This window comes from Cyprinus carpio, unplaced genomic scaffold (genome assembly GCF_018340385.1).
Source record: "Cyprinus carpio isolate SPL01 unplaced genomic scaffold, ASM1834038v1 S000000168, whole genome shotgun sequence".
Taxonomy (NCBI): Eukaryota; Metazoa; Chordata; class Actinopteri; order Cypriniformes; family Cyprinidae; genus Cyprinus; species Cyprinus carpio.
Window position 1 is genome coordinate 947,989 of NW_024872919.1, and position 9,394 is coordinate 957,382.

The following is a 9,394-nucleotide window of genomic DNA, read 5'->3' on the forward strand; positions in this document are numbered from 1 at the left end:
CACATCTCAATTCTCACAAGTCCGTTCTGTGTTCTCGCGTCCTTCTGAGTTTGTTCTTCCAAGGTCGCCTGGCAAGACCGATCTCCACGAGAACGCAAGTCCATTCTTTGCGTTCTTGGAATTGGGAAACAGCCCTTCACAATGTTCGATTTTGACATATCCTCTTCTTCTTCTTCTTTATGACTTATTGATCTCCCGTGGGCTTCTGGGATAGAAAAGTTTCCATCAATAAGCACTCCAGAATCTGGGCTGAAGCAGTTGGACATCTTTGGATTTCTCGCCTACTCTTTTATGAATACTGTGGTTTCAAACATACTTCTTTCTTCACATACTCTTTTCTCCTACTATGTAGTAGGTAAGCAGGCATATTCGAACACAACTTATATTATTCAAATCTCATGTTTCAAAGTTTTTGAAAACGATGCCGTTATCTTCTCAGGACACTACTAAAATGCAATTCTGTGTGTAGCCTATGTAATAAGGTGCATATTGTGTTTACAAACGTTAGCACCAACAACTGGCCTGGCATGTATGATACAGCGTTTTTAGTCGTTTTCACAGATCTGTGTGATCAGGGATCGTTTTGACAACGTTGTCGTTTGTACAACGGGAAAAAACCCCTCAGTTTTCAGTACATTGTTGACGTGTGTAAACATACCCTCAGTCAGCTGGAGAGGATCTGCAGAGCAATAACCTGTCAAATTTCTGTTCCTTTCTTCCTAGGAAGCGACTAGTACCTGGCTGAGCCGACATCCCCACCACAGCACGAAGAAGCAAGCGATTGCCCGAATTCACCCGAATGCCCAAACTCACAAGAGACATCCATGAAAGTACAGAAGGACACCATAGCCCCTCTAATTCTTACTGCCCTCACTATTGTACATAAAGAGCCCTCTGGGCATTTACGCATCTGTCTGTGTCCTGCCTGCTAAAATGACAACTTATAAAATAAATTCACCAAGTAAAACTGTGATTACAGTATATACAAATCATGGAGTCACATCAAAATGAAATCGTTAACTGACTTTATAAAAGAAATTACATCAAGACTGATTTGATGTTATATAACACATTAAATGACATCAAAATGAAACTGTATTTTGACCTTGCAAAAGAAACGAACTTGTACCAAAGTAAAAATGTGATTTGAGGTTACAGAACACATGAAGTTACAATAAAGTTACACTGAGATTTGCCCTTATACAACACACAACTTTATATCAATGTGAAATTGTGATTTCAGGTAACACAAAAATGAAATAGCATCACAATTTCAATAACATTTCAGACAACATACATATTTACATCAAGGTGGAAATAAAGTTTCATTATGTAGGACAAAACAGCTCATTTCAAACTTTCAAAGTGATTTAAAATAGCAGGACTAATCAAGTCACAACCACAGACAGTTATGCTTTAGTAAAACCTTGGTATTTACGGCTGGTTGAACTCAGTTATAATCCGTAATCTTAAATTATATCTTTCACTTTAACAAAACCAGTCATTGTAGATGTTACCAGATGCAGTACAATTTCTAAGTTGAACCAACAAAAAAAACATTTCGATGTATTTTGGACATTAGCAGATTTTTTTGTCTGTTATTAACAAATGTGGCCCACACTGTTCTTGGAAAAACAATGTAAATTTACTGCCAGCATCACATAAAAAAAAGTTCATATTAACCAAAAAATCCATTATAAATCTTGCATTATAAATCATCAGCATCATAAATCTTCCAAAATGTTTAATATTTTCAATTTTAAAAAAAATTAAATTTCTTACACTATACTTTGTATTAAATTACCCTTGTTAAGTAAAATTAAATTAAAAAATAGTTGTTAATGCTGTTGTGGTGGTTATTATACAGCGTCTGTGGGAGTGACGGTGGTTTATTCATCGTTGTTATTATTCTGATTGCTGTTGTTATTTTTTGTATATTATTGTATGTGGGTGTGACGGTAATATATATATTATATATATATATATATATATATATATATATATATATATATATATATATTAATTGTGAAAACACTACCATGCAGATTTTCTTTTGCTATTGGAGCAAATGGGAATAAAAAAAAATATATTTGTGGTAATCACCCATTCACTGCTTTACAAGTTTACCAATCCATGACATGAAACCCAAATGTAAAATAAAAAGAGTCCATATTCGTTTATTTTCACCATCACGCACCTTTCCCGGGCCAACCCACACTGATGTCCCAGAACCGACATTGATGGTCATCCTTGCATTGCATCCTCCCGTACCTTCTGATATATTCTGATACAAATATATAGTAGGAAGCATAAGAAGTAGATCTGTTAAACAATGTATTAGGAGTGTGTATTAGGCTGTGTGTCACCGCTGCCGAAACAACTCAAAATAACAAGCCACAAAGTTAACAAAATGTACTCCATTGTGCTGAGCAAGTGTTTTTCTTCCCTGTCTCATGTGAGTCTTTGTCTCTGAATTAAAAGAGACCAGAACATGCCTTGTGTTGCAGAGCATCACTATTGCTTGCCAAACAGAATCTGCAGAACTTTTCACCAGAGAATCCTACAGGAGTAGTGGGAACCTAGATTATCATCAGCAGCAGCAAATAATGCTGTACCCCTCACAGTTTTTTCTAGTTTATTACAGTTGCTCCAATGACTTTAGATCATGGATAAGAGGTGGCAGATCTTTTGCATAACCACACTTTTTGACTGTGGAGGTACTGCATAGTATAACAAGCTGGACTGAGTTGTGGGATGACCTAAACTTTGCTGGCAATTACCCAGTATATGATCTAGGTCGCTTCAGATGCGAGAGGTCCAGGGTCGATCCCCAAATCCCGGACAAGCCCCCAAATTCTGTTAAATTTCCATATCAAGTCTAGGAGAGGGAAGTCACATAACAGAATAAGAATGGTGTTGTGTGTGTTTCAGCTGTGAGGATAAACAATCAACCTCAAAAGAAATAATCAAGAACATAACTTATTTACAGATGCGGGAGGATTCAAAGGTTTCAAGAGGGAGCTCAGGCCAATACAACAAATAAACTTAGCATCTACCTAAATAAAAAGTGAAACTAACTAACTAACTACCAAAAGAAAACAAAAGAAAACAAAAAAATATAAAAAAATAAAATCAAAATACATTACCTCCCTTACTAACATAAATAGGAGAAAACAGGTACCGAAAGAAAATGGCAACCCGTCCCAAATTAACAATGCAAATTTCTTATATGAAGAACCAGTAAGAAAAAAATAAAAACATATTAACTTAAAAACGACATGATATGTCCTCATTGAGCATGTATTTGGTAATACACAATGGGCAGTTCCCTACAAAAAGAAACATGCTCCAACTCAAGGCATCACAATGCAAGTAAACAGTTTAGGATGGACAGATTTTCAGCAGTGGGACAGAAATCTCTAAGGTTTCACTCAAAATATCTTCATTTGTGTTTGGATGAACAAATTTCTTTTGGGTTTAGAATGACTAAGAAAGTTTATTTTAAAAAAAAAATTGGGGGGTGAACTAACCCTTGAAGAGGATAATACAAATGAAAACAAAATCAAGAGAAAGTGACTGACCTTTTTTTGAAAACACTTTGAACTTGTGTCCCAATGTGAACACAAGTGGGAAGGATGAGATACCTGTATGTTGCTGTACTTTTCTTCTTATGGAAGTAATACGGTTTTTGATGAAGAATTTGACTGCCTTCCAGTCTCGACTATCTAAAACTTGAGCTTCAGCATCAATGCAGCGCTGACAGTCCATTTTCCTTGGAACTTGGTTCCTCACAAAGAACTTCTTGAGGTGCTTTTCTACTGCAGCACATTCATTTGCTGTCCAGCTTTTTTTAACAGCAGTTTGTTTACCTAAGTATACATAAAAAGAACATACGTTTTTAATATATATTATATGCGTGTGTGGTCAGTCAGTCAGAAAATGATTCTGACACCAGCTATAATTTGCGCTGTGTGCATGCTGAGCAGTAGACGCATGCAGACGGAAATTTCCAGCAAAACACTGGAACACATCTAACATCCAGTGCAATTCAGGGAAATAAAGGTAAGTTTACTTCTCATTTCTGTGTTGATACTTTATAGTTGAATAAAAAAAAAAAAAAAAAAAAAAATAAAACTAGTTGAATGACAGGAGGCTAAAAGTATGTGAACTGTTCCATTTGCCATGTAGATTGCTTCAACGTAGTTTAAGAGTTCGCTTGAACTCCAAAGCTAGGCTAAGCTTTGTGTAATAAATTAACAAGTAAAATACAACAATCAGTTAAAAGCAGTGTTGTGCAATTTATTCTGAAAATGCAATCAAATGACTGATTACTCCTTTTAAAAGTAATCACGTTACTGTTCTGATTACTATATTTCAAAAGTAATTTGTAATTAGTTACATTACTAGTTTTGTTACTTTTTTCTCCATGAAATTTATGAAATCCCAGCATACATGCTCCCGATAAGTATTTGTTATTAAAGCACTGTTATTTTTTAACTAAATCAAGCGTATTTTTGTTATTTTTTTGTAGATTGAATTTATGAAGCGCTGCATTTATAATCTCTAAAAGACATCTCAATTCATCACAATCTTACAAATCTCTGTTATTACACAAATATATGCAAATATAATTTTTTGTGTTGTGGACTGTATGCAAACATCTTATGTCAAATATCTTACTCAGGACAGTACTAAATAAAAAATAACATGCATTTAGTATGAACTCTATTTTTTGAAAAATCACATTTTCACAGATTATGCAAGGGGTTCCTAAACTTCCGCATGCCACTGTGTATGTATGTGTATGTATATATATATATATATATATATATATATATATATATATATATATATATATATATAACACTGTAAATCAATCTGCTTTATTTTTCTAAGCTCACCTCTCTTTTTAGGTTGGTGTTGGGAATATACTGTGGAAGTAGGTTCTTGCAGGGATGTCACACTGTCCTCAACTTCCGGAATAAATTCATCTGAAGGCAAAGAAAAAAAAGTCTATTTAATAAAAAAAAAAGACAAATCAAAATATAAATTAGCTGCAAGCAACACCGATAGGATTAGGATCCATCATGCATAAATTTCAAAACACAATTTAAGGTAGTTCCCATCACACTGATGCATCTTCAACGATTACATTTTTGTAAATAGGTTTTCGTTTCATTCATCATTTGATGTTATAAAATGTCATGTGGCGTGGTGTGGCGTCATGATTGTGAATTTGAAATTGGGTTTGTGGGAGTCTGGGCAGGACTTTGATACAGCAGATCCAGCTAATGCTAACTACTGCGCAGACTCTGGCTCCCAATGACGTCACCAGTGCAAGATGACCGTGACCAAACTGGGATGTTTCGGCTTCACATTTTGGAAGGAAATGGAGATGTGTCATCCAGCTTTTTTTCAAGTATATGATTTAAACTAAAAGGTTAGAATAAGGAAACAACCAAATATGTGGAATACTGTAAAGATTGTAGTAACTAACTAGTTTCTGTTTAAATGAGGTTATTCATAACCAATAATAATAAAAAAAAACCTTCTTCTTGAGAACACCCATCCATGTCCATGTCAATGTCAACAGTCTCTAAAATGGTAAGTGATAGAATATGAATGAGTTAGAAAGCTGAAACTGTGATCAATACAACACGAGTAAGCAAAAATACTACATAAGTCGCTGAATAGACTGTCTAGGTTGAATAACTATAAAACCTGCCCACCCCATCAGTATGGTAAGGTCAAATGCTTCTACTATGAATAAGAAATGGAATTGAATTAAATGGGACAAAGGCGATATACACTATTCCAAAAGAGGAAAAAGACTTAATACCAGTCACGTCAAGCTGAATTTCATCCAGATTCTTTCCTTTGTACTCTCCTAGCCGTCCTTTTTCCAAAGCTAAAAGTACTTTGCTTATTTTAGCTAGCTGGAGGGTGCCCTCTGGAAGGCGGTAGTGCTTTCTGTGGACCTCGATGTTATGCCCAAGGAAATCTGCCAATTGGTCGAGTTCTGTAGTCTTGAGATTCAGAACGGTCTACAGAGTAGCAATGTGCTTTCTTAGTTTTGTCGAAGTGAGTGCTTTAGGTTGTTTGATGTCATCACATTCCCCCACAAACTGCCTAATGCAATCTGAACCCCTTAAGTAATGGACAGAGTGTGGCAATGCAAACAAGTATGTATTTTCTGTCAGCCCTCCACATTTGTCTCGCATCTCAGACAGAGTATCAAGCGACTCCGTCATGGCCGGAGTAAGGAGAACAGGGACTTTCCTTCCTCTCTCTCCGACTATGGCAATTCGATCACTCTGTTTTCATTTCGTGTGTCAGTCTGCTTTTTGGTGTAAGTTAACATCTTCGTGCGTTTCTGATGTATCCTTTGAAATCCGAACAAAATGTTTGCAAAGCTTCTGCTCGAGTGCTGTGAGGGCTAAGTTAACTCTTGTAACTTTAGCAAGGTCCTTCCAGTTTATGGAAGAAGGTTCTTCTTGCAGGGCATTCAATTGTTTCTGTTGTTTTTCAGACATATAGCAATGAAGTTTTTGGACATCCTGTGTGAATGCTAGAATCTGAGGAGAATTCCACTTGGTCTGGTTAAGCTGAGTTAGCGCTTGACTTGCAATGTCAAATTTCCAACTTTCTTGGTATAGCAGTGCAAATTCCTCAGCATCTTTGGCAGTCTGTTGATCTTTCATCTTCAATCCTTCAGATTTGATAAACATGGCTAAAGCATGCAAGCCATGCCCAACTTTGCGGGCAAGAGATGGAGTTCGATATGTGCTAGTTTTATCATTGAATCCAGCGAGGCATCTTGCAGCTCTGACAAGATGAGTGTAGTTTTCAGGTTTTATGAGTTCTTTGATAGTCTTCACGTGTGTCAACTTTTTCACTTCCAGTACCAGTCTTCCAAGCTCCTTAACTTTTTGTCGAATATATTGGTGTTGGCTGATTACATTCTCATTCTTGCTGAAAGGTCTGAAACCATATTCAAGAATGCAGTGGTCTTCCTTAATTGCAACTGCAACCTCATCTTGATTCATATCACTTAAGAACTTCCAGTATGCATCGCTAAATCCAGTTGGAGCAGGATCAGCAAATTTCGGATATAATGTTTAAAGTTCCCCTTGTTTCGTTTCTTTTGAGTTTTTTGTCTAACTTAATTTGTTTTTATTTTGATTTATTTCGCTGTGTCTACACAAGTGTCTTGACATTTTCTGAACTATGCGTCCACAATAAAAGCAGTGATGCTTCTTTTTATATCTTCTAGAACCATCCTCCTTTTTTAAAACTGGATTAACATAGACAGATGGCTCTTCTTCAGGTGGAATTGAAACACTCATCTCCTTGTTACTATATGTTGAAACTGTTTTCTCTCTGCTTCTTTCTTTTCTGCCACTAGGAAATCTGGAGTCATGACTTGTTTCAAAGCTTCTGCTCTGACTGGACTCAAACCAGCTTGGACTTGATGACTTCCTCCTGCTCTGACTGGACTTGTTTCTGCTTTTAAAGATAGATAACTGCGCTTTATTTGCCAGAGACAGCTCCATGCTCCAGTCACTGTCATTGCTTTCCTCCCTGGGATTTGGAATATAATCATCTTCACTATCATAACAGGAGTCATCGGATTCTACAAGTCTTCAGATTATATTTGAATAGTGTGAATATTAAAAAAGTTAAAAGGATTGGTTCCCCCAAAACAAAAAAAGAAATTACCTTTATCCAAGAGGAGTATGAGTATAGTTCATCAGAGCACAAGTCAATTTTTTGAGAAGACATTGGATGTTTAGCATGCATGATCATTTCTGCATTACTGAGCTTTCGAAAAAATGAAAAATATATATTGGTCACTCAATTTGACCAGCAGCTATGCCCTACTCTGAACTACTTTTAGAAATGTCTTTAACATTGATTTATTACAAACAAAGAATGTTCATCTTAATTTGGATTGACATAGCCAGCCTTTATGACATAAGTCTTGAAATTGTTAGTTATCTCTTAACATCTAAAGGTTTCTTAATTTATACTTATTACCAATGGAAGTCATGTACATATCCAAGCACACGATTTAAGCCTTCAGTATGACAAACTGACAATATGATTTACTGTTGGGAAAATGTGTTCTGTAAGGGAGAGATTACAAATGTACTGTTGATTTCTGGGTTTAGGTAGCACTAACAATTAAGTGATATAAAGGATGAACAAGATTTACAGGATGACGACAGTTTCTCCTCTGCCTTTTTGAAGCCATTTCAGGCTTCAAGGAAAAACAGGTACAGAAAAATCTGGCACTCTATGCATCTGCAAAAAGGGAGTTGTGTAAGGGTGTTGTTTCTATGTATTTTTGGAGGGTATGATTGTTTTATGTATGTTGTGTATTCATGTGGAATGTAAGTTTTGAATTCATGAAGAAGGGAGATTTGTGTCTGTTTTATGAGCAGAGAGTATTGTATATCGAGCCGCTGACACTAATATAAGAAACAAAACTATAAACTGTGTCTTACCAGTTTTTAAAGGCCTTAATATGAAGCTTGTCACGTGTTTAGAACAAACTAAATAAAAATGAAATAATAAATAAAAAATTTATTTGTGCATGCTCACCACCAGTGACGGCCCTGCCAGATGAACTCAAAAAGATATGTGCTCTCCAGTTCAGAATAATCTCTGGCCTGGTATTCCTCTGCTTCCAGGAGTTCACCTCTGTACTCAAGGAGAAACTCTCCAGGCTCAAACACTCCTCGACCTGTGAGGAGAGTCATTCAGAAAAACATTTAACTGAACTTAACCTTTTACATGCAAATGACCCACAGATTGCCAATTAAATGTGGTATTACCACATCACAATGATACTAAACTTACTTTTTTACAATAAAAAAAGCTGAAACCATTTCAGTTAATAACAAAATATGACCACTTATTTTAAACTTTCTTAAACCAATACTAACATATAATTTAGATCTACCAAGACATGCAACATGCATTAATATGTAATTCTGTGTAAATACAGTACTGAGACATGCACTTATAATAAGCTGTCTCATACCTTTGCTGTTACTTATAAAACGTTCCAAAAAACCAGGCTTGTCACTTTTGTACAGAATATAAGACTTTGCCTCATCAATAGGTCTTATTCTTCTATGTTTTTTTAACATGATGGCACTGTGAAATCAGAAAAAAATATATATATATATATATATATATATATATATATATATATATATATAAACACACACACACACACACACACACACACACACACACAAATTCAGAACACACACAGAAAAAAAGCAAGCTACCAAACAATTTAAGTTGTTTAATATTCAGACTAATATTCAGGTAAGTCATTTCCAGACAAGGCCACATAATAATAATAATATATCTATATATGTGT

General features: G+C 35.5%; 1 long non-coding RNA gene across 1 annotated transcript; it reads right to left on the bottom strand.

Annotated features, from left to right (window-relative positions):
* Positions 1-2,097: 2,097 nt before the first annotated feature.
* Positions 2,098-9,166, bottom strand: LOC122142802. Its single transcript, XR_006158791.1, has 4 exons — positions 9,047-9,166; positions 8,605-8,746; positions 4,902-4,991; positions 2,098-3,869 (listed from the first exon to the last, which is right to left on the bottom strand). It is a non-coding gene; the product is annotated as an uncharacterized LOC122142802 (long non-coding RNA).
* Between the last annotated feature and the right edge of the window lie 228 nt (positions 9,167-9,394).